This window comes from Pezoporus wallicus, unplaced genomic scaffold, assembly GCF_028554395.1.
Source record: "Pezoporus wallicus isolate ANWC-B61680 ecotype Strahan unplaced genomic scaffold, APGP_CSIRO_Pwel_v1 contig_5418, whole genome shotgun sequence".
Lineage (NCBI taxonomy): Eukaryota > Metazoa > Chordata > Aves > Psittaciformes > Psittacidae > Pezoporus > Pezoporus wallicus.
Window position 1 is genome coordinate 1,036,133 of NW_026640709.1, and position 27,937 is coordinate 1,064,069.

General features: G+C 47.3%; 1 long non-coding RNA gene across 1 annotated transcript; it reads right to left on the reverse strand.

The window, feature by feature from the left end:
- Nucleotides 1–11,696: 11,696 nt before the first annotated feature.
- LOC130605011 (uncharacterized) lies at nucleotides 11,697–27,014 on the reverse strand. The gene is made up of 2 exons (XR_008973587.1): nucleotides 26,194–27,014; nucleotides 11,697–13,767 (listed from the first exon to the last, which is right to left on the reverse strand). It is a non-coding gene; the product is annotated as an uncharacterized LOC130605011 (long non-coding RNA).
- Nucleotides 27,015–27,937: the final 923 nt, after the last annotated feature.

A 27,937-nucleotide genomic window follows, 5' to 3' on the forward strand; every position in this document is an offset into this window, starting at 1 on the left:
TTGATGGATCTCAATATGCCAGCACTTCAGAAAGTACACAAGGAACAAACAGAACTCACTTTGCAGAGGAATCTTGCTAGACATGACTGCTGGGAAAGCTGGGTATGCTCAGCTGTGTTAAATATCAGTGTTGCTTGCTTTTATATTTGTAACATTATCAAAAAATCCCAGAATGTCCACTGCCTCACCTAGTACCTTTGAGATTGGCAAAGGCATTATCGAAGACCTTGAATGCATCTGACCACAGCATGCTTACCTTGCAACTTGTTTAAACGCAGACCTGATGCAGATCTCTTCTTTCTTGTACAATGTCATTTCTCTTCCATAATTTTCTGTTGATTTAGTTAGCAGTAAGATGAACGTATACCAAAGAACCAGCCTTCCCTTCCCCCCCACATACCTTGAGGTTATAAGAAAGTTTGTAAGTGTGATTGCAACTATAAATACATACAGTTTATTTCTGAACCTAAAGCCCGCTCTACCCATAGAGTTGTGTTGCTGTTAATACTGGTTAGAAGTATGGGGGGGGTAATTTATTTTAAATTGTATGATTGAACTGACAGTGGTTTTGTGTACAAACACCCATTTTGGCGTTTCTTACCTGTGCTGGTTTAGTAGTGGTTTAAATGTCTTTGCCAGCACAGTTGCATCTAAGTTAACTGCAGTACTGGTTTCTAAATGTAGCAACAGGTAACTAAGGACTGCAGATTGCAGGGTGGTGTGGTGTTAACCAACACCACACAATGGAAACAGACTTCTTACTTACATTTTTACGTTTTTCAAGGTGGCAAGTAGTGGCTCTTTATTCCCCTAAGATACACAAAGGAGTTTAGGCGAGGAAAAGGTGAGCCATTCAAATACTAAGAATATTTAATCTGATCTTTCTCTGCAGAAAGGTTTGTTTATGATAGATGTGAACTTGGCAGCTTTCTCAGTGTTTACTTGAAGGGCAAGGGTAGGAACCTTTAAGAGCTAAACAGCTTTCTTAAAGGAGAGGTTGAGTCCCTGGTTTCTAAGCTCTGAGTTGTTTGTTTTGGTGTATTAATTTTGGTGCCAGGAGAAGTAATGGATTTCAAAGCCCAAATTTTTACTTACCGTGAACATGACTTTTTTTTTTTTTTTACCCTATGGCTTTTTCCATGTCAAAAAAACTTAAGCCTTTAAAACGTACTGGGGGGAGAAGGTGGAAGAATGGTATCCCCTGCTCCCTGTTTCCTGCTCTCAACACTTTTTTTTCCTATTGTCTTAAAGAGGACAGACTATCAGTAGCAGGTTGGACTTTTTTTGCCTTTAGGGGAAAAAAAAAACCAAACAAAAACCTCAAGCCTAAACCTCAGGACTGTCATACAGGAATTCCTAACAATTTTGCACAGTCTTCAGAGCAGCACAGCCCTGTTAACACACAGTAGAGTTAGAAATGGAAACTACTGTTTTCATTGGACTTTACACATCAGGTGAGGTCAAAACAGTAAAATGAGCTACAACTGTGTACACTTAATTGCTTTGATGAAGGACAGCTCATGCCACTCTAAAGTTGGTCATGTCTGACCTCAACTTGTAACAAACCCAGTCCGGAATTTGTAGTTTTAGGGCATTGTGAATTGGTGCAAGGGGGTTCAAAGGGCGGTTCAGCAGCATGGATAAAGTACTTGCTTGATGGTCAGCAAGTGTAGCAAAGTCTTGAGAGGGAAGGAGAGGGACTGGGGCAAATAGAAGCTGTGAAGGGTGAAAAAAGGCCCAAGAGGGAGTTTGAGTTTTGACAGGTGTCAGTTTCAATGTCAAGACTGGTACAGATAGACCACAGAAGGGAATACAGCCTTTATGCTCACAACAGTTGAAATCTAGAAGTTTCTTCCAGCACTTATCTTGAGATATATAAATGTGGGAGCACATGTGCTTGCTTGTTTTCCTTAGGAGTATTTGGCTTTCTGCTGAAGAGCAAAAGGTCTAAAGAAATCTAAAGTGTTCCTGTGAGAAAATGGCATCTACAAGTCTGGTAGGTGTCTGGCTTAGCAGATGTAGACTTGCTTGGTAGACTATTTAGGGAACACATTATTGCTGAAACTTGGCTGAACTACTGTCATGGTTTAACTCCAGCCAGCAACAAAACACCACACAGCCACTTGCTCGCTCCCCTCCATGGGATGGGGAAAAGGATCAGAAAAATAAAAGTGAGAAAACTTGTGGGTTGAAATAAAGACAGATTAATGGCACAGAAAAGAAAGAAAATAATGATAGAAGAATTAGCATATACATAACAAGTGATGCACTCACTGACTGATGCCCAGCAAGTTGCTGAGCAGCAGCAGCCTTGGCCAGCTTTCCCCAGTTTGTAACACTGAGCATGACATCACAGTATGGAATATCCCTGTAGCCAGCTGGAGTCACCTGACATGGCTGTGTCCTTTCACAGCTTCTCGTGCAACTCCAGCCTTCTGGTAGGTCATGCGAAGCTGAAAGACTAAGGACTGTATAAACATTACCTAAAAACTCCTGAAACCATCGGTGTTATCATCAACATTATTGTCATACTAAACCCAAAATACAGCTCTGTACCAGCTAGTAGGAAGAAAATTAATTCTGTCCCAGCCAAAAGCTGGACAACTACTAATGTATTTCAGAAACCAGATTATTTTAGTAATAGAACACTTTTAGATTGCAGTGGAACAAATTATCTGTATCAGGTGCTTTAGTTCCAACTTTACAGAGCACAGGAATGCAAGCGCCTCTTTAAAATAACCATAAATAGACTTCTTTAATGTATTAAAGTCACATCTTTTACAGGCAGCACGTGCCAACATCTGACACTTCCCATGAGAAAGCTAGGAATCATCCTTTCCAAATGGCAGAAAGCTGCTGCTTCCAGCCCCGCAAAGCTGAAAGAAACAAAGCTCTGAAGTAATGATACATCTACAAGTAAATCTGTCATTACTCCCACCTTTATTCTGCTAACTTGATCCTTGAAAAACAGTTTTCACAAGTTTCTCCTCAGCAAATGGAGGTGGCATAAGATAACACAAATGTCAAATTTATATTAGATTCAAAGGTTCCACTTGTACCTTAGAGGTGCAGTTGGGCAATATGGATGATAGAGCTGCTCTAGAGCAGCTCACTGCTGGCAAGACAGGCTGCTATCCCTGTGCCTGCCCCTTGTTTTGTGCTCATCCCGTCCTCCAGAAGCCAATCCAATTACATCACAAAAGTGGGTACTCTGGGTCCCTTACAATACTGCTTTTTCCAGTGCTCCCTGGGAGGGAGAAGCTGGAATTAGGACCTGGGGTACAACTCCCCTATGATCCTTCCGTTTGCCTCCCTCAGAAACACTGGTATGCTGGTTTTCCTGACTTTATCCCTCCATTCTGTTCTCCAAGCAGTTAGTCTCCAAACAGAACACCACGAGTCTCCTCCTGCCCAGCATGGCACTTGTTATTAATGACATTTTTATCCATTTAAAACAGAGCTCTTCATCCACAGGTATCCCAGCAGTTTGTGAAGATCAACTTTATTCTACCTGGCCACATCACGGCTCTGATTTACAGATGAGACAAGGAAGGTGAGTGGGGGGTTGTTTGCTGCTGCTGCAGAACGCGGACCTAAGTGCGGCAGGATGTGTCCGCAGGGTCCCCCCCGGTCAGGCCCGCGCCGTCTACCGGCTGTGCTTGCAGCCGCAGCTTGTGCAGCCACGAAACGTGCCGAGCCCGGGTTTGCTCCCGCTCAGGAGAGAACTGTCTCTTCTAAAACAGACGAGGCTGCGGCGCGCTTCCGAAGAGGAAACAATGCCTCAGGAATCTGTACCCGCGGCGCCCTGCCATTGCTCTAGCAGAGGGTCCAGGACGATGAGTTCTGAGGCAGGAAGCTCTTCCCTCCGCCCGTTCCTCCTGCTGCATCCCGATCTTAGAGCCGAGTGCTGTACAGTTTTGGAAGCGTGTAATTTCCAGTCTGTTTCCTTCATTCCCCCTCCTTAGCCATTTCTCGCTAGAAGACGCAGTGATCTGTGCGTACAGTACCTGAGGGCACGTTTCCCATGTTACCAGCCCTGCAGTCGGGTAACCCTCCACCCCCTCTCTTTGCAAACCTACAAGGCAGTCGTTAGCCCTCTCCCCTGAGGGTGATTTACCGGGACAAAAACGTTGATTAGCTGACACTTACGCCTGAAGGAGGGCTAAAGCCGGGGGAGCGGCACAAGCGGAGTGCTCCATGCCTGCCCTCTTAAAGGGGGGACAGAAGAAACGCTGACTTCACATAAGGGAGCCATTCAGGCTTTGGATAGAGCCAGAACCAAGAGGAAAGTGCAAGGGTTAACAGGCTGAGAGCCTGGGTTAGAAACAAGGCCAAATTACAAGATGTAGTGAAATACTAGCTAAAGGCAATTCTGTATGCCTGGGTAATCTCAAGATGTTCAAAGGACAATCAGTGCTATTGATTTGCTGGGCCTAGGACCATGAGGGTGTGATGAGGGAAAGAAGAGTGCATGGTAAAACCTGCTCTTCAAGATTAAGGAAGGACTTAAAATAAAAGACAGAGTTTCACTGGTAATGATACTTTTGTGTTGTGTGATGGCTTTTTCCTGTAACCAGGGATGAATGTCTTCTGCCCCTGCTCTCTCCTTTTCTGCTCTAGAAAACCCTTGTGCTGTGTGGCCATTTTGCAGTGGTAGGTTGATCTGGAAAGGTGAAGATCAAGATGCCTTAGAGTAGATGTTTCATTTCTGACCAAGAATTGTGTGTATGTAGGTGTGATACATCACAGGAGACCCCAACATCAGGTTCATCAGGACCCTACATGCACGCTGGATGTGTTTAACCCAACAACCAGCTCTCTGGTGTCCTAAGGCAACTGATTTTTCCTTGCCATCAAAGACCCATGGGTATTACTCTGTGGTCCATAGAGGTAAGATGTAGCAGGACACTCTTTTAACATGAGTGAGCACCCATTAGTAAAGCTAAAGAACATTCACTTAAAAAGTGAAATGCTCCCGCTGTAGAGCCTTGAAAGCAGAGGTACCCCAAACTGCTGATAAATTTTGGCCAGATTTTAGTTGATGGGTAGGGCGGCGGTGGTACAGTGTATGCTGGCTCTGCAATGCCTGGAAACAGATGTAAAGAAAAGATATACAGGGAAAGAAAGGAAACTGGGTGAAATATCTGCATTTCCCATCTACAACTGAAAATATTACTCCTCAAACTCAGTGAGGCCCCATTCACTGTAACTTCTGGTTGGGATATCCCTAAGTGCCTCAGGATATGGGGAGTCCAGGCCAGGAGCACTGCAGGGGCCAGACAGAGCTCAGTGAAGCAGGCTGTGCCACGGCCTAGGCCTAGGCCAGGAGCACTGCAGGGGCCAGACAGAGCTCAGTGAAGCAGGCTGTGCCACAGCCTAGGCCTAGGCCATGGGCAGTCTGCCCTTCTGCTGGTGCTGACCACCAGAGAATAGGTATCTGGCTTCTCTAGGCAGCCTTGCCCTCCCACGCCTCTGGCCAAAGGCAGAATTTACTGTAGCTGGAGTTGAGCACATCTAATGCTTCAGCCTGAAGTGCTGGTTTTGACTGCACTTGGCTTTGTTCCTTCTCTTTTTCCCAGTAAACTTTCAGAACACACTGGCTGTTTAACAAAAAGTATAAGCAAGCAGCTCTAAAGTTTCTTAGACACATGGCCATTACCATGTTTTCTGCATTGCTGCCAGTTCCTGTAAATGCCTAACTGAAAAGTCTTGTGCTCAAAAATACAAGTTTTCTTCTTGTTTAAAAAGCTTCTGCGTTCCTTTCTTTCAAATTGTCACAGCCCATTTCTAGCACTGTGCAAGAACCACTACTGATCATACAGATTGCTCTTTCAGGTTTGCCAAAATGCTGGCTGCAAGCTTTCTGCCCACACCTGCCCTCCATTTTGTTTCAGTTTGCTTTACCTTTTCCCAGTTACGGCACTTGTATGGTCTAAAATCCACATTTTCTGCTCATTGTACCTCCTCTCCTGAACTTCTTTTAGTCCAGTAGCTTGTACCTCTTATCCTCAGGCACCAAAATGATCAGACTGTGCAGTATTTCCAAGCCAGAACGGATGATACTCAGTAACTTGAGATCCCGAATCGCTCAGAGCACACCTCACAAACTACGAACGAGCTGCTCAGCGGACCTCGCAACTCTGCATTGCGCACTTTCCTGCCCTATGTTTGTCTGTACTACCTGAACACCAGTAATAACCATATGCGGAAAAAGAGCGTGGTGAGTGTGGTTTATGCTTATACTCACGGTGAAGACATTGTGATATTATGTGGCAGCTGATGCTGTATCCGAGGTGGGTCTAAAGCTGCCACATTTGCTTCTTCACCATGACAGTGCAGTTTACTAATAATGTGGTTTGTCCAGCACATAAGCAAGTAGATCTGAGGGCACCTGCGGTGTGTCCCAGAGGGAAGTTTTAGCACCATTTATTACCAGATGGCTCCCATGAACAGCGCAAACAGGGCGCTCACAGCATGGCTGCACGCTCTGCTTTCAAAGCGTACACAGCTCTCAAACCCCTCTTGGTCCGCCGTGAGCATGCGCACACCGGCACACCGCCACCCCGCTGCCATGGCCGTGCCGCCCTCAGAGGGCGGGCAGAGCCCCGCTAGGCTTGTTCCCGCCCTGCCGCAGCGCAGCCCCTGACGGCCGCCATTTGCGGCAGGGCTGCCGCCGCCAGGGCGCAGGTCGGCATGGCCAGCAGGTGGCGCTGTGGCACTGCCTCAGCGAGATAAACGCCCGGTCTAGAAGCAACTTGCCACATCCCTCCTAAAACAGCCCCTGTGATATGAGCCATCGCCTTGGTGGAAACAAAGCACGCACACACACACACACACACACACACACACACACACACACACAACCGTAACACCACGCTGACTAGAGCACGGGAAATTCTGTCTTGCCTCCCTCGCGTGGTTTCTGCATGCTCATCTGCCAGGGGAGCGGAAGGAAAAGGGTGGTTGGGGGGAGCTCAAAAATCAACTCAGGGGCTGAGGCACGTGCAGCTCTCTCAAAGGACCATGCAGATACCGTGTGTCCCATCCCTCCACCTCCCTGGCACTGCCTCAGGCCCTTGGAAGTCCCCCTTGTCATGAGGGCCACCATGAGGACTGACCTGAAGGGCTGTGGACCAGCCACAGCCTCGGGGTAGCTCCCCAGATCCCACAACAGCTTCTGAAGGACCCAGAGGTACAGCTTCACCAAGGGCCCAAGCTGCTCACCTTTGTGAGTCTGACGGAGCAAAGGAGGCAGATGGAGAGGTTGAATTAAGATCCAGATACTAAACTGCAATGGTAAAAACCACAAACCAACCACCCAGGAAACCTACACAGACTGGTTTTAAGAGGAGAGTGGTTAGCAAGGCTTAGCAAGAACTTACAAATGCTCCTCTTCTGCACCACACTGAGAAGCATAAAACTGTGTGCTGAGGAACCAGGAACCCCTCCATCCTCCTCACCACACAGGTGTACCCACAGGAGCTGCCCAGGACTGCGGCTGCACCCTTCTCCTACCATGGCTCTGTTTCTGGCACCAAATGTTGCCAGGCCCCCAAAGGAGTCTGGTAACAAAGAGGCTGCAGGAAATAGCTTTTGGCTTGGTCTGGAGAAAATTTCTTGCCATCTAGGTGTGACTTCAGAGCAGAATGTTTTTCTGCTGTTTTACCACCCAGAGCCCTGAAGCAGCCCTTTCCTAACAGGGCTGTTACTCCCTGGAGCCTGTCCCTGGGAGCTGGCTGGAAGCTCTTTCCCCAGGTGTGCCTTTCCCTGGTCCGCTTCAGAGATGCCTGGCCTTTACCAAGCCAACCCTCCAAGGCAGCCTTCTGCCAAACTCGGGGCTACATCAAGGCTACCCCAGGACAGCATCCCCCAGCCTAGTGAAGGCGCACAGTCTTATCATCAGTCCTTTTACAGCAAGGGGATTCAGCTGGCTTTCTTGAATCACCTGTTACCTGGGAGTAGAATCAGGTTCTGTGAAGTGTTTCTCATTTAAGATAAGATTCCTCTGCTTGAGAGCTTGAGGCTAGAACAGCCAGGCTCCAAGCTCCTGGAGGAGCTCCCAGATTGCCTGGACCCCTGTAGTGTGGCAACAACGTGGTGTGTTGCTTAATTGTCTGTGGTCCAGAGAAGGCGGCAAATCTCTGGTCTTGGATTTCCCTGATCCAAGGGAAAATTCAAGAAATCCAGCATGTGCTGCCTTGTCCTCCTAGTACCTGCTGGACTGAAAAGCAGGGAATACAGAAGTGCTAATGAGCTCCCAGTCAGCCCAAATTCCCAGGGGCATTACTTTCCCAGGATTTGCAAAGCCTTGGGCAAACAGCAGAGAGTGTTTTCAACAGTCTCCATTTCATCTGGGTTAACAGACTTTGTTGGTTTCTCCTCAGCTTAACAGTGATTGCCACCCATTCTGAGCTCTGTTCTCGTGGCCAGCACTGGCAGAACTGGCAATGCTCTTTCTCCTCCTACCGTTCATTGCTAACCCACCTCCATCATCTGACATCCACATAGTATCATTGGCCTGCTAACAGCCATCTCCCTGGCTCCAGGGGCAAAGGCATCTAAGCCTCAGACCACTCTTCTGAGTTCCCATTTGCATCCCCTCCTCTGCATTCTGGGTTCATTTGCTTTCTTTTTTCCTTAAGAAGCAGGTTCAGGCCATTTTCAGCTCCAAGTTTTCCAAGAATAAGCATGAAAATTGAAAGGTAGTGTTTGGGAATTTTCAGACAAACACTTCCCACCATTTAATTTACTGAGAAAACAGTCCACTGTGGAAAGCTTTTCTGGTCTTCAGTATCTCTGAGATTTTTAGTGTCTTCTTAGGGCAAGACCATCAGTGGGGGCTTGCCCCACTTCTCATTTGTGACTGAAGCACACGTAAAGAGGGCAGGGGAAGTGGCCAGTTACACCAGGGTGGGAGGGAGCTGCCTGCACTTCAAAGCTCCTGAGGCTGTCCACAGCAGGAAGGGCTGCTCTGTGGTGCTGGGGCGTGAGGCAAGTCCTCGTCAAGGAAACAGCGAGGCCAATGGGATGTGAAAGCTGTGAGTGTGTCAAAAGCAGGACGGAAGTGTTGTAGGGGGCAGCCCTATTTTTAGCCACTTCTTGCAGAACTTTGCTAGCACTTGCTGGAGTCAGCGGCTGCTTCCCCTTTCCTTGTTGTAAGCAGCACTGACTGTGTTCAGATCTGTTTTTATTTAGCCACTCACACAACAGTATTGACTGAAAGGTCACTCCAGCTCCTTGGACTCAAAAACACCCATGGTTAGAGAGTCCTAGGTAAGAAGAACAGAAAGCATCTGACACTTCCCTGTCTCCATTTCAGGGCTGTGAGAGGTAGAAACTGAAGCTGAGGCTGCAGAGCGTGACTCTTAGTCACATCAACGGGGGATTTTGCAATACAGCCGGTGCAGGGCACAGGGCAGGCAGTATGCAAGCAAAACTGAAGTGCTTTGCAAGGGCATTTGATTGGGGTTCTACAGCTGCAAGGCCAGAGTATCACTGTGCAACCCTCACTTGTTTGATCCACTTCAGCCTGCGCAGCTGCCCAAGGTGTTTGGGACGCAGAAGGGTCTAACACACCTCAAATTAGCATGGGGCATTGTGGACACCAGTAGGTTGCCATGAATGTCCTCTGTGTGGTTCCTTTTAACATTTGTCAGTATTAAATGACTCCTACACCTGCTGTAGGGAAATGCATGGGGAAAGGCCATTCCTGAACCAGACTAGAGAGTTCAGGCAGCAAGGCAGAAGAGCAGCCACTGGGATGGAGTGTGTGAGCTGAGATGTGACTCTCCTGTACAGGCTGTAACCACCAAGACAAGTTCCAGACTGGTTCCAATTGTCAGGAGTTTGGATCAGTTTGACTTGCAGCATTCAGTTCAGAGACAGGTTGGGAAGGATAGTGTCCAGGCCTTGGTAGCCAGAGCTTGCTGCTGGTCTCAGCAGACCTGGTCCCGCTGATTATTGGTGAAGAGGAATGAGATTGCTGTAGGGATGAGAGAAATGCACATTCGGAGCCAAAATAGATACAGTTCTGGGGCATTTCCAGAGCAAACTCCTCCCAAGCCTGGTAGCTGTGAGCAGTAGCAATGGGATGAGCAGGTGAAAGTCATGCTCACTCTGTGGCTATAGAGCTTGATGTGACTAAGAAGGCAACACAGAGCCCTGTCCCATACTCAAGTCTTCGTGCTATAACTCCTTCAAAACCACATATTTAATACCACTCCCAGTAGCCTAAAGCTCCCCAAAGCTCCTCAGATATCTCTGCAAGGCTCTGCTTTGTATCTCATGTTTCATACTGTCCTTCAACCCTATGGTGGACACATTCATTATATAGCCTATTCTTAATCTGGATTGTTTAAGGCAGAATACATAATTCTGGAATGAGAGATGTTGATTCAGGAATGGGAAATTCTTTACAAAGGGGTAATAAGGGTAACAGGTTATTGCCAGTGCCATTGCTGTCCCAGGGAATGTGCTGGAAAGTCACTGTGGCCTCTAGGTGGCAGCACTGTGGCCTCTAGGTTGCTCATGCACCACAATGCTGAAAAATACAGAAACGCCTTCCTTTTGAAAACGGAGCGTGAAGTGTGAGACAGGCCTCACACTTTGGTAGTTCAGACAAAACATGGGCAGGTAATACTGCATTGAAACAAACTGAATTTGTTTGTTGGGTTGTTTTTTTTTTTCCCTTCTTGTTTAAAATGAGGACAATGGATTTGATCTTCTCTGCACTCCACATTGCCTGTAATGGACCAGGAATTTTTTCCTGGGAATTGACCCTGACATTTGTGAAGTTACATGGAAGTCAAAGTCAAGATGCAGTAGCTCCTTTAGGCCTCACACTTGCACACATTTGGTGTGTGCTTTGCCTGATGTGCCAGCAGCTCTTCTGGGGTGAGAGCCAGCCCCTCCTCAGTGCTCAGAAGGGTCAAAGGCTTTGCTGCTATACTTGACTTTCAGGGATACAGGGCTGTAAACTCCGAGAGAACCTAAGCCCTACTTTGCCAAAGCTATTTGTACAGTCAGTTGCTTTATTGTTTTGATAAAAAAAATGCAGCCAGGCATTTAATGACTCCCATCCACAGCCACTCTGTGTTATAGACTTTCCAATTTAAGCTTTGAATGCTTCGCTTCTTTTTTAAACATGGGAATAGAAAGGGAGAGTTAATATCCCCAGTGTTGATAGATGTATCTCCATGCTCTTTCTACTTTAAATGAGATAAACTAGCCTTTTAAGGGAGAAGAGTCATAACTATTTATTTGTGGGAATGGAGATGCTGGCAGTGGGAATCATGGGAATCTATCAAAGCTGGCTATTAGCAGAAAGTGTTAATAGATTGTCTTTCTAACTGACTTAAAAGTTACTTAGTTGACCCCATTTCTGTATTTCCTGAGAACTCAGTCATTATTTCTCCCATCCTTGCAACACATGGAGAGCTAAGTAAGTGCCATAGTCTAAGAGGGAACTCAGGCTGTCTACCAGACTTTAAAGTTGTTTGGTATCTAAGGATGGGAATAGTTACATGTCCAGCCTGCACTGAAATCAAAAGGTGGCAGGAGGAATACCCTTTTGTAATCCAATTAGGCACTCTGCCGGCATCTTAAAGTGCTTTGATACTTGTAATTCTCCTCCCTAGACGACTTGTGGGAAGTGTGTGTCACAACCCAGCATTAACAAAGTGCACACATAAGGCAGATGACATCCACAGGGTACAGAAATGTGACATTTTTTTAATTGATATTTGGGGAAATGACAATAAGATAGGAAGAACATTCCCTCACTCTGTAATTCTGCTATGCCAGTGCCCAGTACTAGTGATGAGCCTTCAAGTGGAGCAGAGCTGAGCTGGTTGTTGCTCAGGGCCAGCAAAGCTGCGGGCTGGGGAACACACTTCTCATGTTATGGGCAGTTGTCAGATCATGGTCTTCTCAGAGGTGGGTTATAGTCTTCCCAGTGCCAGGAAGGAGCAGAAAGAATAAATATATGAGAAAAAGGGGAAACAACCTTAAACATATAGGGGTTTAGGTTGTGGGTTTGTTTTTGTTTTCCCCCACTTTAATAAAGCTGAAGAAAATTTGCAATAAATTTATGGGCTGATTTAAATCCTACTAATGCTCATGGAAATCCCTTTAGTGAATTCTGGGCCAGGTCCAGGAAAAGCAGGTTATTATTCCCTTTACTTTTATTCATCCATAACTGTGCCCTTCTGCATTCAATCTTGTTGTTTATATCTTGCCAGTAGATTTAATGTGAACCTCATCAGCTGTGGACCTGAATAAGACACTGGGATAAGCTGCCTCTTAACTCTGAGCCAGTCTTCCCAGAACAGTGGTGGTAAAGGAGGATGCCCCTGACACACCAGGTAGCTGTAGCCTTGACCAGAGCATCCCGGTAGGATCCCCTGTAGTAGGACCCAGCTAATAGGTATGTGAGTTCTGTCTTGCAGTAAAGTGCTCTGCCAGATGGGTGAATTTAGCACACCAAAATCAGAACAGCTCAGTAAAATGGTTTCTGCATGAACAGCTCAATGAAAATATCTGTTTGGTTGTGGTAAAAAATGCAAATTAAACCCCCTTTGGGATAGACAGAGAATGGACCAGAAAATGGCCTTCTGTTGCCAGGACCAGAACAAAGCCAGGCACCTGGAAGCAATCTCTCTCACAACCTGGGAGACCGGAGATGAGAGGAAAAAGGTTTCAGTCCTGGCTCTGCCAAAGAGTTTCTGGGTGCTTTTTTTAATGTTCTGTTCCTAAATCTGTGCATCTGCCACAGAAGAAGTCCATGAGAAAATTCGGCTCTTGTTTCAGCTCCCTAGGGACAGGGGGAATGCTTTTGGGGAATTTTGCACTTGCATCACTCTACATCTGTGCTATCTTCAGTAAAAGTTTTTGGGTTTGCAAAGCCAAGAGTACTTGTGCTGCTGATAAGGGCGTAGTTTCTATATGGACCAGGCTATTCTCTGCTGTTTGCAGAGCAGGACTGTGGTGTGATCTGACTGAGATCAGGCTTGAAGCTAAGCCTGAACCCTGAGTTACCTATAAATAATCTATCAGTACTTGGGAATTCACATTGAAGGTTATACCTAAAATACATCCACCCATATTAAAAGCTTGGAAATATGATTTTGGGATAACTTGCTAGCCTTCCTGTCTTTCCCTGTCCTGCCTCTCTGCCCTGCAACTACAACTAGGATATCACAGGGTGTGTGGGCTCAGCCTAGACTGAATACATCCTTGGGGACGTAGTTTGGGGTTTTGAGCCACAGGGTACTTACAGCTGTTCCTGGCCAGGTGGGAATTACCACTCACACATACCACCAGCTGGTGGTTGTTCTGTGATGTTGGTGTGCTGTACAATGTGTAGAGTGGGGGCTTGTGATGCGTGAATACAGAGTTCCCGTTGAGGCACAAGGAAAGGAAGGTTGTGGTGTGCCCCCAGAAAAGGAAAGAGAAGTTGCACCTTCAGTCCTCTTGTGATATGAACAAAACCACCTCTCAGGTCCCAAGAAACTGAAAGCTGCTCCAGATCCACCCTTACGTGAGAGAAAAACACCCCATGCCTCTGCCTACATGTGGCTGCAGGTTCCTTGCCGCAGTCTAAGCCAGCCCTGCCTGATGATGTGGCCCTTGGGTGGTGTGACACCATGCTTCTGGAAACAGTGCTGTCTGGGCCAGTGCTGGAGTGAGCTTCCTCAGCTTCCTTTTCTGCTGTGTACTGCCCCTGTGAAACAGCCTCCAGCCATCTAGAAATTCAGCATGGCTCTTCATCTGTTAAAACACTTTTATATTTCTAATGGTTACACAGCTCTGTTGTAAGCTTCCCAATACCTGCCTCAAGCAGATCATCTGGGTTATTCCTCCTGTGCTAATCTCTGTGATCTGTGGCATGCATACAACATCGACATGAACGGGACCTCCCCTCTGCTGCACTGTATTTGCCGGAACAGGCATAACTCAAGATAACTGGATTTGAAACAATCAGAGCAGGAAGCAGCAATAACTGGCCTGGAGGGAAGGCAGGGAGTTGCCCATAGACAGTTTTTTAGGAGGATGCCCAGTTGGTGATATCTGATCTCTCTCCACGCTCCTTTAGCCTCACATACAAAGGCTTGTAGGATCATCCCTCACCTCTCCGGCGTGAGTGCTTGAGTTTAGATCTGCACTATCGTCTTTTTAGTTGCAGTGTTTTGTGTGTGGTGACACATATATTGACCTACGTGTGCACATGATGAAGACCCCCAGAGCTCTACCTGGTGCTGACACCAGTGTCATTGCCACTGATGCTACTTTGTGAGGATGGATAAGGTGGTAGATGTTCACGTTATTTTTTCTTCTGGAGCACATGGACCCCAAGGCTGGCTCTGGCACAGCTGATGCTTCCCGTGACCTGTACCCCACAGTCTGTATACAGTGAACACTGCATCCGGCTGCCCAGTCAGGACTCTGTGTTGTGGGGGTCAGGACAGGCTGAGGCAAACCTGCAAGCACCCTTGCTGACAAGCTGATGGCTTAGTCACCGGGGCTCTCCACAGAGCCATGTAAACACTACCCACAGTTCCCTGCCTCAGCCCTTGCCACCGGGCTCTGCTGGAGCCCTGTCCTTGTGCTCCCTGTGCCAAGGGTCACGAGCTGGGACCAGCAGCTGGGTGCCAAATGCAGGCTGTAGCTTTGTGCAGCTGGTCTGCTAGAGGTCGTCACACGCCTCCTTAAGCAAACAGGGATCCATGCCAGTTGATAAATCATTTACGAGGAGAAGTCAGAAGCAAAGAACTAGATTAACCAGGTCACTGGGTGTCCTGAGAGAATGACGTGTCAGTGGAGCTGAAACAGCAGATCCCACAGTTGCAATCTCTTGCCTTCTTCTGTCCTGACAGCAATTCATGGAAATCCCTGGAACTAGACACCAGAGATGGAAAAACCCATTAGCTCATCCCAGTCAGCTCACTAGTTAAATCAGTCACTCCCATTGTACATTTTCTGGCATAGTTAAAAATGTCTCAGGAGAGGGGATTTCCACCAGTTTCTCCTCAGGGGGAAACTATTCCACCTATCAGGAAGGCTGCCTGGAGCAGTGCTATTTTTGCAAAGACAGAAGTAACTCCAGAACCTGAAAGAAAACCAAAAATGATTCTGTGGCAGGAACTGGGGCAGTGATGTTTTTCTGCCTGAACAGATATTTGCCATGCAGGGCACAGCTCCAAATGGAAACTCCGTGTGGACATGTGTGTTTACACACAGCCACGGAGGTGTGCTCATGTGTGCATATATACACCTGTGTCCTCTCCTTCCCAAGGGTGGGATGACCTTGTGTCTTCAGCACAACCACTGTGTTGTACTGTGAGCTCACGCCTAGCTTGCACTTGTGTAACTCCACCAACATCAAGGCAAAGCACCCTGCTGTGAGGTGGGAAGACACACATGGAAGACAGGATGAATCAGCTGGTGGTGTTGCTCCAGCACCCACTTCCCCTATCAGCAGGGAGAAGTCACTTCTTGCTGGGCCAACTCATGTCTCCTTGGCTGTGTTGGGGGCAGAACTGTGACACCACCACTGCAGGGGGCTCTGTGGCTGAGCACGTTGATGGTTGAAAGCACCTGGGGCCTGCAACAAGTAGGCAAGATGATGCAATACAGAGTTGCTCTCTGAGGTTGTCAGCAGAGGCTATGGAGATCTTGGCAGCTAAGCTTTTCAGCACCTGGGAAGAACTTTGGGACAGCTGGGAAATAAATTAGCTGTGTGATGGCATTTAAAACCTTATTATTTGTTTCAGAGTTAATTCTGCATTTAGATGAATGGGTGTAGCACACATCACTGAGCTGGAACCTGTAGAGATAGCAAGGATTGTTCCCTGTTCCAATTCAGAGAGCTTTCGGCCAGCAAAATAGCAACTTGCAGTGTTGGTGGCTTAGGTCTGGGAGCAGAGATCTGTGGCTAGGGTAGGCACGGTGGCAATGCCAGCAGCAAACAAGCCCCCAGGACTCTAATTACTAGTGCCACAGGTGTTGGCTATACACCTCTTACGAGAAGAAGGCGGGGTGTTGCCTGGGCATCTGCCCTGAATTTGTGACTCCACTAGCTGTTTTATTTGTCTCTCACAAGCTGGCACAGTCTTTCCCTCTGGGTACTCCTGAAATTGAGGCACTGTGTTTTGCACTGTTCTAAGGATTTGACTTTCACTTCCCAGCCACGGATGCCAAGGCTGCCCTCACAAGCACCCTGTGCACCTCTGTGTTGCTGCAGGACAGCTGATGAAGCCTGATGAACTTATCTAGCTTCAGCCTGGGCTTTCTTAACTGCAGGGTTTTTACTTTGTTCTGTTTATCACAAAACACACTGAAGCATGCATAACGGCTATAAAAGAATGACATGACTGTGGAAAAGGATCTAACCAAGGAGGCACAGGTCAAATTCTGGGCCTTGACTGGGTCCCTTTAGCTGCTGTCAGGTACTGGCCAGTTGACCTACTGAGCCCATTGCCCCTTGCACTGTGGAAGGATAAGAGCAGGTAGAGCCCAGTAACATTTTAACTATGAGATTAACTCTCTGCCAGTTCAACAACAGGGGCTCTTCTGTTTGTGTGGATGAAAGGCGCTGACTCAAGGCTCTTCCACACAGCAGCCCGTGCTCTCCTGCCACCCGTCACAGCACTGGCTACCCTGCCTTCCTCCACATCCTGAAAACTCCGGTTCAACCCTCAGTAAGGAAAGGAAACCTCAACTCCAGAGACAATTGTCCAGAAAGGTGTCATGACTCTTTACAAGCCAGCACTGTTTGGCTGGCACTTAGTCCCCTAAGGAAGGCCAGAGGAAGAAGAGCAAACCATCCTCCTTCTAGATGCTCAAGAGATTCTTCTGCCTCTCCATTTCCCTACAACTGTAGAGTCCCAGAACACCCCAAAACCACTCACCATGGTAGAAGAGATGCAGGGAGGCCTTTGAACAGTCCAGGTACTCAAATACATTCCCTTCCCACTCCCAAGTCCTTCTGAGACCCTAATCTCTGACACCTTGAAATTAGTGGGTGTTTTGCTGTTTCTCTCACGAGGTGCAGAAACAGCTCCTGAGAGATGGGTCTGAAGCTCACAAAAATCAAGGAGAATCTCTCTGCAAACTTCATTGTGGTGGTGGAAACAAGTTTTGCATGTGGCAAGGCAAAAAGCAACACCAGCTTAATTGGAATGACATTTTACAAAGGTGATATTTAACAGAAGGAAATACCAAGCGATTTATTTAAAAATAAAAGTTAAGATTCATACAGGGAAATCTAACCTCCCCTCTTGTAACGTGAGGCTGGTTATGGCAGCATCCTGCAGGGCCTGAGCAGCAGACAGACAGAACCATCTCAAAAAGTGGAACTGACTAATCTGAGTCATCTGGGATGAGTTGGACATGAGTGAAATCACGCCCCATGTAAACACTGTGAAAAGCAAACAAAGATGATAAGGAGTGGGGTATTTTTTATTGGTTTTGTTCTTGATTTCGTCTGAGAGAAGATCTTAAATAGCAAAACAGAGCAAACAGTGGCAACATGTAGCCCTGGATGTTCAGCTGTGATGAGACAACTGAAGGCTCTATTTCCTGAGTGCTTGTATTGAACCACCTTCAGGAGGAGGCTTAGTTTCCAGTAAGTTCTCAGCACTAAAGACAACCAGCCTCACTGAAGAACTGGGACAATGATCTTTATCTACTGACCATATACTTTGAGAGTGATTTCCACTGGAGAGGCAAACATTTTCCTTCCACTGCCTCACAGAGCCATCTTGCCTACTTCAGCTGTTTGCACCAGGACTGCATAGGGCAGAAATTAACCCGGGTTCCAACAAAGAAGGTGGGGAGCCCCTGCCCAACATACCGATCATTTGCAGATATTTGCAGTGTGGTGGGATCAACCAACACCCTGGTTTAGGGTGTGTGTGTATTTGATGTGGTCGGAGAACACATGGTCGCTGATTTCTAACTGCCTACCTCTGTTCTGTGTGTGTCCTTGCATTAGTTTCAGGCATAATCACATCATGATATCATAATAATATATCGCACTGTGATGACACCATTGCATGGAGTAGGCCACAGCAGTCTGATCTCATTCTGCAAACGTAAAGATGAGCATTACTGCTTCACAGGACAAGTGGGTGGCAGGTAGATGGAGCTGACACTACCTATATTGTCAGCCCTGGGTGGGAACGTGACCTGCTGGGTTAAATTAGGTAGCTAGGAGCTTAACACCTCAGCTCTAGATCTGCCTCAGCGGCTGTGGGTGAGTCACCAAACCTATCTGCATTCACTTCTTCTATCTGCGAAATGGTGACAATAATATTTCCTCACCTGATGGGGGGAGGGAAGGGAGTGTGTGTGCAAGAATGAATAAATGTTTACAAAGCACCTTGTGAGCAGTGTGCAGGCCAGCTCTGGCTGTGCTTAGGAGGAACCCGCGTTGTTCCCTCTGCTCTGCGTTGCACCATACTGTAAGCACGTCATGAGCTGTAAACACTCCCCTCAGAGTCAACAGTTTCAAATAAGAGCAAATGAGATTATTCCTCAGGAGAGAAACAGAGAGTGAAGACTTAACACGTTACCAGTAATTTCAATAAATTCCATTCAAGGCAAAGCAAAGTAACTTTTTAAAATGAAAGAAAGAATAAAGTAGAAAAACAAATAAGCTGTGACCAGTATTTTTTTTTAATGGTACTGTGATCTTAGGTTTCACTTCCCAAATGGGAAGCAGAACAGAGAAGTGAATCTCCTTGAAATAAAAGTGAAGTGAATAATGGGACGCCTTTAGCTGCTTGCCACATCCTGTGTATGCTGATTGTTCTGTTTATAGCTGGCAGGAGCCCTTCTAGAGTCTTCTTCACCCACACTGACTCTTTGCTGAGCCAAACTGTATTGTATGAGCAGTCAGGAAAAAGCTTTCCTGCATCTCCCCTCCAGCACCACAGTGCCACATGTGCTGTCCTGTTCTGATGCTCACCTCCCCTCCCTTGTGCAGGGGTGCTTGTGTGCACACCAGTGCTCCTCGGCCCTCCTGCCAGCACAGACCCACACTCCCCATGGCTGGCATAAGTGAGCACTCGCGCAGCCGTACCTGCCCTTGTGTAACCTGCACCTGTCCCAGCACACACCACTTCTGCTGTAGCCTGGGATGCTCACATGCAGCCAGGATGGCCACTCAGGTTCTTTGTTCACATATTCACTAGCACTTGTTCTCATGCACATACACAGTTCCTTAAGTGAGCACAAACTCATACACACACGCAAACATGCACGATCTCCCTGGCCTAGTACATGCGCTCACCAGTGCACGCACCCACACAAACACCTATTTTTGCTTTTTCTGGTATCAAAGAGATATGGAAAAGCATGCACTTCATACACGCAAACTGGTCATAACCATTGACAGCTCAGCTATGAAGTAGAGTTACGCCCCTTCCATAGCAATGTTATTGCAACAGTCTTTCCTCCTGGGAAGAGCTGTGTGGCTGAGGGTTCAACTGCTTCAGGAAACATGGTTTAGATTCATTCATTCACCAGCACAGCTATTTTTATTGGCCTGGTTTAGCCTGGACACAGCTTTTGGTGCATTACTGGCTTTTGCTGCTGCTGTTTTTAATTCTCTTTATACTGCTGGAGGTGACCGTGGGACCCTCCCTTCACCAGCAGACTTGTTCAACAGTTTCACCGGAAGAGCCTTTGCCATCCACCTCCTGCTCCCAGTTGGTCTTCACCAGTTCACTGGCACTTAGAAATTCTGGTTTGTGTTTTCGAATAGCTGTATTTTTAACACTGTCATATCTACCACAGTCTGAAGCTGTGGGGTTTTGATCCATTAACAAAGATGACTGGTCATCTTTGAGCCATGCATCTTGAACCCCTGGTGGGTCAACCAACTGCAGACATCAGTAACATCTAAACCTGTACATCTGTGGCAGTTCTCCCTCTCTTGTTTCTCTGCAAAGCTTTCTGTATGCAGGAAAAGTTGGAAACTCGGAAAGCAGCCTTCTGCTCTCAGCCTGACTGCCTTTCCGCATGGAGGGCTTGGATGCCTTTACTCTGTGTCACCTCTCAGCCTCTGGTCCCCAAACTCCAGTCTCAGAACCCACGTGGTTCTTTACTGACTTCATAAAAATAAACAAAGGCCTGGCAGCATTTAGGTCATACTAGTAGATTATTTACACACACACCCCCACACCCCCAGCTTCTTACTGCACAGGTCTTAGTGTCACCACTCCCTGCCAGGGACCGCATTCGTCCCCACCATGTGGTCCCCACTCCATGACAGCCAGACACTGATGCCAAGCAGGCTTTCAGTGCACAAGCTGAGCTTCGCCAGCTGCTGCCCAACACTGGATGCTGCCCACAAGGAGGTTGCACCCAACCTCTGCAAAAAGGGGTCTCAGCAATCCAGCCAGAGCAGGTACACTGCTATGGGTGGCTTGGCACGCAGAGCTGAGTTCAGGCCAGGTAGGAGCTTATCAGCAGATCACGTCCAGCAGGGAACAGTACTGCGAGGTAGACCATTGGCAAAGCACAAACTTCCCTTGCAACTATTTTTAAAAGCACCTTTATGTCTTCCTTTTCAACTAGCACAGCACAAATAAACCAAAAGCATTGGGTGGCTGTTACTTAAGGGAACGATTGTTTTGTAGCCCTCTGCTTCCCTGGTGCAAATGAAATAGTATTGTACTCCTTAACCTCCCCTCATGAAAAAGAGTCCCCCACCCAGCTCTGCCTTTGATGCTGTTTCTGTTCTTCCATGCTGCCTTTGGTGGGCTTTTGATCTTGACTCAGCATGGTTCATCTTACAGTGTTTCTTTAGGTCCTTCTTCAAAGTGGGCAAGCAGACATGGAGTGTGATGTGTGTGACCAGGTTATAGGATGACATATTTTTCATGTTGATCCTCAGTGCAGATCTTTCACATGCAATGCTTCAATTGTTATTGCCTTGCCCACCACTGACCCCTACAAGCCAACTTCTAATTCAGAGCAAGAGGTTTGCCCTATTTTGTCTGAAATAGCTTGCTTTGGCGAGCACTGAACTTTCTCCGTCATTCTGGTTTGGTTTCTGAGTTTAGTTAGAAGCTTCTGGAGTTCCTCCCAGCCCTGCTGAGCCTTGCTTGCAGTTAAAATACATGGTTCTGTCTTGGCAGCAAATGCTGGTGCCTTGTTATCCTTTCTCCATTTCTGTTTTTTGAAACAATGTTCAGAGGGCCACTTTCGTCTCCTCCAAGCGTGGCCCCACTGCCCCTCTCCCACCTCATTCAGCTTTTCTTCCCCTTCTAGAAGAGTGGCCATTTACTTTTAATGGATTTTTCCCCCTTCTATCAGTTCTGACTTAATTTTTAATCCATGATGGTACTTTTTATCTGATGGCTGCCAAGTTTGTTTCATTCTTGAAAGGGGCTTTACCAAAAGACCATTTGTAAGCGTGCATTTACTATAGTCCCTACTAGTTCCTGATCAGATTTTTGGAAGCTCACAGAAGTCAGCTGACTAGTGGGGCATGATTTAACGTTGCAAAAAGGCACTCCAACAGTGCTCAGTATTCCATCAGTGCTTCCTGCACTGAGTGCTGGTCCGTCAGTTCATGGCCCCCATTTTCCTAGAAAACTTGTGCTGTGCCCAGTCAGCCTTTTTGGCAAATGCAGCTGCTCCCTGGAGTGGAGTTGCAGGGAGGACACTGGGGCTCTTGCCCTTTGCGTTGTGGGGAGCAGCAGCAGGGCTGGTGATGGAGATGAGGGATGCTGACTGTGGCTGTTCCACAATGCATTGTGTTTTCTAATTCAAACTGTTGGTCCAGGTGTCACACAGAGCAAAGCCCTGGTACTGGCAGCTGTGCTGGGTGTTGAGGAAGCTGCACTGGGCACCATCATCCATCCCTGTGTTTGGGGGCAGAGGCCAGCAGGAAACACCTCAGACTGCTGTGGGGCTGCCCAGGCCTTCCTGGGGAAAGCAAAGTACTGCAGTTGAAATGCCAGTTCCCCATGGACTAGCTGCACTGGAAAGCCGTCCAAAAGCCCCTGGAGAAGCCCCCATGGTCCTCTCTCACCACCAGCTAAGCCTGGCATTTCTCCTTTGTCCTGAGTCCTGGTGGCACTCCTTTGCCATGTTGGTTGGCATCGCTGCACAACACCACTGATGTCTTCCCAGGACAGGGACACCCCAGTTTAAGTCCTCCATGGGCAAGTATGAGCATTGAGCATCAGGCCAGGGAGCTGATGGGCACCTCCAGGACATCCTGTCCTCTGGCTTTTGTTGCTTTCCCCTGAGATAACACTGGAATAATGTGTGTAAAGAGACACATCCATAAGCAGGACATGGAGCAGGAGGCTCAGAAGTGGAGAGGCTGGGGCACCCCCAAGATCAAGGCAGCCAGTGGGGCTGGTGCAATGCCTGAGCTAAGTGCCAGGTCCCACACATTTGGATCCAGATCTCAGACTGCCAGTAGTTTAGCTTCCCAGTCTATCTGTGAAATGCTTCAAAGGGTACTGAGTGTCTGCAAAGTGTGGTGGGAGCAACAGTGCCTGCTGAAGCTGGCAGAGAGGCTCCTGTGCTGCTGGGGCAGGTTGCAGTGGGAATTTTACTGCTGATTCCCAGAGGGGCAGAGCTAGGCAAGTGCACAAAGTCTTCCCAATCCAAGTTCAAATGTATGAATTTACTATATCTAACGCCTCCCTGAAATCCAAACATACTCGATTACATTCTCTCTCCGTAATGAATCAGTAATTATATTGAAGAACACTATTATTTGTTTGGCATGACCTATATAAACCCAACTTCGGGAGTGCATATTTGGTGCGGTGCCAGTGCTCTATGCCCTGCGTATTATTGCCTTATAAACATAACCATTGTTTGAATTTCATAGCAAAACAAAATGAGCCACATTGCTTGTCAGTTATTAGATATCTTTTTCCCAAATGCTCACCCAGACCATATTACAATAACAATAATTATTATTACATACTTCCTTATTATATGTTTGTGCCGAGGTAGCACATTTGCCTTTTTCCCACACGTTAGTAGCTTCTTCTGACTCTTATGATTCACTCCTGCTTGTTTCCCAATGTCCATGAGCTCTTTCTGTGTTCCTGGCTGCATTTCACCAAGACCTGCAGATTGGTGTAGGCACCCACAGTGCTGTACTGCACCAGTCCGCAAAGGGTTGCAACTGGCACAGGGGCTTCGCTCCTCGAGGGAACATACAAACACAAGAAAGACATGGACCCTGCCCCAGGTGCTTTATAAATATTTAACCTAGTCTGATAATGTGATAAGGACTGATAATGTGATTTGGACAGACTAAAACCCAGCCTTGCTTGGGGAGGCCTGGAAGCAGACCCTCTGAGAGAAACTGGGGGGGACAGGCCCCAAGTTAAGGCATGGTAGTGCTGCTGCCACAGCCACTGCCACAGCTGGGGGTAGGACTCACCTTTGTAATTTGGGACATGTAAAGTTTAGTTGTCAAATTCTCAAGTTGTTGATCTACATTTACAGTCACAGAAGAGAAGCTGTGCTTGGCTGCAGAGTGAGTCAGCCCTTCTCAAGATAAATGTGCAAGATAGGTGAGATGAATCACACACTGGAGGTGCCTATTTGTCTCCATTGACTATGCAAGAAGCCTGTCCAACTAAATAGGTTTAGACACCTAACTTTTAGGCACCTAAAATCAGGTGAGAGGAATCCCATCCTCATTGTTCTTCATTCTTCATTAGCAAAGGAGGCAGTGGAAGAGGCTTCCTGGAAATGCCCTCCCAGATTTGGACCTGGCCAAACCCCTCCATCCTCTGTGTATGGGAATCTGCAAAGCCTCGCCTCTGTTCCTCCCCACGCAACTCCTACGGGCATGGGGCGCTCCAGCCATGCCCAGCTGGCAGAGATGAAAGCGTGCTCCCTGCTGTGGTCTGAATGAGACAACGGTCTTGTGGGAAAAGATGTAATAGTGGAACTGAAGTTGAACTGAAGTCTGTATCATAATGTATTCAGAGCAGGCGGGAGGGCAGGGGGGCAAAAAAATAATAAAAAGAAAAGAAGACTTGACCTTGGCTTCTTGCCTGGTGCTAAAAGTATGTTTTGATGGAATGGCATAGGCGGGAAAGCAAGCTCTCTCCCCAATGCAAATATCTCATGGAGATGTAAGATGTGTGGAGTGCAACCCGTGTGTTTGGAAATGGTATTTTACAGAGGGTTATAGCCAGGCCTGTCAGAGGTGAGCTGCCACTAGCACAGCAAGCAGCACCTTCTCACACCAGCACTGCCTCTTGTGTCAGACAAATGGCAAGACCTGAGAGGCTCCCAAGTAGTTTTAGATGTTCTCTTGAAAAGAAAAAGAAAAACAAAAAGAAAAAGAAAAGAGAAAAGAAAAAAGGAAAAAGAAAAAAAAGAGAAAAAAGAAAAACAAAAAGAAAAAAAGAAAAGGAAAAGAAAAAAGAAAAGAGAGGAGAAAAGGAAAGAAAAGAAAAGAAAAGAAAAGAGAAAAAAGAAAAGAAAAGGTGAAAGCATTTTAGTTGTAGCACATTCTTTCAGAGCTAAAAATCATGGAAACATTCCACTGGTTGACGTCTGAAGCAGTCAGTGAATCAGCAGCCAGGGCTGCTCTGGCTGGAAACATGCAGAGGCCAACAGAAATCACTGCTGCATTATCACACTCCTGTGTACAGGCCTGGGAGCATGGAAGTAAGATTTGAAAAAAAATGTGTTTGTGCTGAGATCTGTTCCTTGCCACGTCCACAGTCACTTCTGTTGGCATGCACTAACCCCCTATCGATGCAAGGTCATTTGCTGTTTCGATGTGCAGCTTGCTTGCTTTTTTTTTTTTCTGGAAACTGCCAATAGTCTCTTTAAAGCTTTCCTTAAACTGAATGATAATTTATTTAGGTGAGAGATAGCCCTGGCAGGCACAGAGCCCTGTGCAGACCAGGCCAGGTTAAAGGTACCTATATGAAGCTCTACTCTTGCTGTACACCATCATCAGCCCCTGAGTTTGGGCCTAGCAGGAATGCTGGGGACCTTGGGACCACCATGTATCTGGCTGTGATCTGGAGAAAGAGGGTGCCAGCACCCAGCTGTTCAGGCTGTCCCATGCGGGTGAGCTTCCTGCAGAGAGAGGGACAGGGTACTGCTCTGGAGACCCACAGCGGGATGGCACACTGGTCTCCCTAGCAGCTGCTTCATGGCTCTCCTCTGCCAGTGGTGCACAACCTCTTGCTCCATCCCTCACCTTGCTGTAGCTGGGCTGGGGTGCTTTCTTGGCTCCCACTGCTACACCAGCAGGATGGAAATCCCTCCTCCAGCTTCATGCAGTTGTGGTGCACTCAGGGAGGAGAGATCAGACAAGATTTGCTCCTTGCCCTAAAGGGTTTGCAACTTCACTGCGAACAGGCAAACCCTGGTAAGAAGAGTGAGGTTTCTCTGCAAGAGGTGGTGAGCAGCAGGGAGCTCTATGGTGCTGCAGGAGAGGGCTGCTGGGCTTTCCACAACCATGCAGCAGCCAGTCCTGGTGATGCTCTTTTCCTCCAGCCCCTTGAACCTATTATTTTCTGCACTGGCTTGTGTCTAAGCTCAGCTCTCACCCCAACACAGGCTGCACATGTCTGGGTGCAGATGGATGGACCCTGGGATGTGGCTGGGCCAGCTGCCTGACAAACACTAAACACTAGCATGGGCTTGCTGTCCTGTTGTGTGGAAATAGATTGATTGCATTAGTATTTCCACTGGAAATTATAACTTGGATCCATTAAGCTCAGCCAAATTCCTTATCCTGCGTCTGCTGAAAGGATACCTCTGCTTTTTCCACTGCAGTATCCTGTCTGTGCCACCAGTGCCAAATTTGTGGCAGGCCACTCACATCCATGTGACACTTTCAGAAGAGGCCACATACTACCCATTCCTCCTGTCTCCTTTTCCCCTCAGTTTCCCCAGAGGTATCTCCACCTCTAAGAAACAGAAAATCCTCTTTATGAACAACCACATCAGATCCCAAACCCCATTACTAATTAGTAACGATGTCCCATAATTCAGATCACCTTGAATGGTCTTTAGATCGTTCACAGGTGCAAAGTCAGGAGGATTAAGGGCTTATAATATTTGTCTGGCAGTGTAACTACCAATTCCAGCAAAAATAATGGAGCTAGCTTCTTGGGTTTCCTGCCACCACAAAGTACACACATGCACACACTCTCTATTTTATGAATGTTTACATACCCGCGCTGCCAGGAATCTTACTCCCGTTGCTTCCCACCACCTTACACACTTTCCTGTATCTCTGCGAGTCTGTTTCCTAACGAAGCAGCCGGTAATATCCCTTTCGCTGGGGAGCAGGCGGAGGCCGGGCTTCCTCCGGTGCCAGAAAAGCCTGGCAGAGGGCGCACCTACAAGCTGTGGTTTCCATCCCGAGCCATTCACACCTCCCAGTGGCTACCCAGAGAGGTTCCATGGACGGAGCGCAAGGCCCAAACAAAAGGAAGGATTAAAAAGTTAGGAACAGGCGGGGAATGGCCACACTGACATCCGCCTACCACCCCTGAAAAGCCGCAGCGTCCGAGGAGGTGCCTGGGTCGGAGGAAAATTCTACACGCGCCTGTGGAGATGAGCAGAAAGGCACTTCCACACCTCCACCTCCAGGGGCACAGCCAACAAAAATAGCACTGGACCCAAAGGATATAAATAGAATAGCGGCTGCAGAAAGCTTCGACTCACTTTACACTGCCAGCAGAAATAAAGGCAGGAGGTTTGTCCTTCCTCCAGCCCCAGCCCCTGTACATCAGAATACCACTGCAGAAAAGGCATGTCTATTTATCTGAAGATTGCCATGGGAGCAGGGCAGCGAAATGCCTAACTCATATGAAACTCACTGGAGAAAATGTTGCTCTCAGCAAAAGCACTTCCCTTTCCTAACTTGAAACTTTGGGAATTGGGTGGTAGGAAGGGGAACAAACCAAGCCACTACCCTCCACCTTGTTTTCAACAACAGGCTTTTTTGCTCTCGTATTCTTGTTCAGTAACTCTGACACAAGCACACCTGCAGGGTTCCTATTGCTGCACCTCTTCAGTCCAGGTGAAGACAAGTGGAGGTGTCTTAAGATAACAATCTCTTTCTGTTGCTATGGGAGCTGTAACATCACCAGATATATTTGTGTCAGAACTGGCACTTGGGTTCAGTTTATACCCACTTCTCAAAGTAACCTCTTATTACCCTGACAGGGAGTTAAACTGCAGCCACTCCACGAGACTGCTCTCCAGCCTTTAGCAGAAGCCAGTGTGTGAACCCGTGCCCAGTGGGTAAGGGATGAAACTGTGGTGATTTGTACTTCCCACCACCGACCTCCTCCTGCCTGGCCCAAACAATCTGATGTTGCACAGCTAATCCCAAACCAAATTTGTGAGGTGCACCTCCAAGCCCATCAGGATTAGGTGGAGTATAAAGCACAAAAGTAGACCCTAACTACGTAAAAATAACTGAACTGAGTCAGATCAAAGGTCTGTTGTGGCCTTTCTCTTATCTCCAAGAGCAGTTAATGCTTAAGAGTTAAAAACAGGGGAACGAGTGATGCTTTTTCTGTGCATTGTCCAGCAACATGCTGCGGAGGTCTGCCTTTGCCTTTAGTAAACCTCCAGGGACTTTTCCTCCATAAATTTGTTGAATTGCTTTTCTGACCCTGTTTATACTTTTGACCTCCACAGCATCATGTGCCAATGAGCCCACAGTTTTATACACACACACAACTGGAAAAAATACTCCTTTGAACCTCCTGCCTTTATCATTTCATTCACTGCGCCCTGGTTCTTCCCTGTTTTCTGGCCATTCCAGCCCATTTCAGCTCTCTTTTGGGAAAGTGGTTCTTAATTCCTCTGTTAAATGTGTGCACAGGTCTGATGAAGGATCTTACTCCCCTGTATTTTTACACAAGTTTAGCATCTGCTTGCATTGGAACCAGGGAACAAGAAT